A 1267-nucleotide genomic window follows, 5' to 3' on the forward strand; every position below is an offset into this window, starting at 1 on the left:
CCGTCTCAAAAAAAAAAAAAAAATAGCTGGGTACCTGTAATCCCAGCTACTTGGAAGGCTGAGGCAAGAGAATCACTTAACCCCAAGGGTTTGAGGTTGCTGTGAGCTGTAACGTCATAGCAGGCACTCTACCCAGGGCAACAGCTTGAGCCCCTGTCTCAAAATAAATAAATAAATAAATAAAAATAACAATTAATTAAAAAGGATCAATAAGAAGAAAAAAGTTGGCTTGGCGCCTGTGACTCAAGCAGCTAAGGCACCAGCCACATACACCTGAGCTGGCAGATTCAAAACCTGGGCCCGCCAAACAACGATTTGGCTGCAACCAAAAAATAGCTGGGTGTTGTGGCGGGTGCCTGTAGTCCCAGCTACTTGGGAGGCAGAGGCAAGAGAATCACTTAAGCCCAGGAGTTGGAGGTTACTATGAACTATGATGCCATGGCACTCTACCCAGGGTGACAGCTTGAGACTCTGTCTCAAAAAAAAAAAAAAAAAAAGAAGAAGAAGAAGAGTCTCAAAAAAAAAAAAGAAGAAGAAGAAGAAGAAGAAAAGTAATGTAATTTATGCTTTTTAGTGTATACTCAAAAGATGGGAAGCAGGAGCTCCAATGGATATTTGCACACACATGTTTACAGCAGCACAATTCACAATGGATAGAAGACGGAAGCACCCAAGGGTCCACTAACAGATGAGTGGACAAATATAACACAGTCCGTCCACACACTGAAATATCACTCAGGCATGAAAAGAAAGGAGGCTCTAACACAGACTGCTATGTGTACAGATCTTGAGGACATACTCAGTGAGAGAAGCCAGACACAGAAGGACACACAGTGGCAGATTCCACTCACAGGAGGTCCCTAGAGCCTCAGACTCACAGAAACAGAAAGTAGAATGTGGGTGCCAGGGGCTGAGGAGGAAGTTGTGGAGTTAATGTTTCATGAGGACAGACTTTCTGTTTGGGAAAATGAGAAAGTTCTGGAGAGGGAGGGTGGTGATGGCTGCACAACAATGTGAGTGTATTGATGCTGCTGAGCTGTGCACTGAAAAATAGTTAAGATAGTAAATTTTACATTATGTGGATTTTACCACAATGAAATAAATAAATAAACGTTTACAAAACCACAGAGATGGGGGGAGCTTGGGGCAGCGCCAGCTCCACAGGCTAAGACCTGAGCAATCAGCAAGGGCCCTTCTCTTAGAAGGGCCTCGAGCATGGTTTCATGCCCTGTGGTTGCTATCTAGAAATTCTTTTTTTTTTTTTTGA

This window comes from Otolemur garnettii, unplaced genomic scaffold (assembly GCF_000181295.1).
Source record: "Otolemur garnettii isolate 467f Iridium unplaced genomic scaffold, OtoGar3 scaffold00029, whole genome shotgun sequence".
Lineage (NCBI taxonomy): Eukaryota > Metazoa > Chordata > Mammalia > Primates > Galagidae > Otolemur > Otolemur garnettii.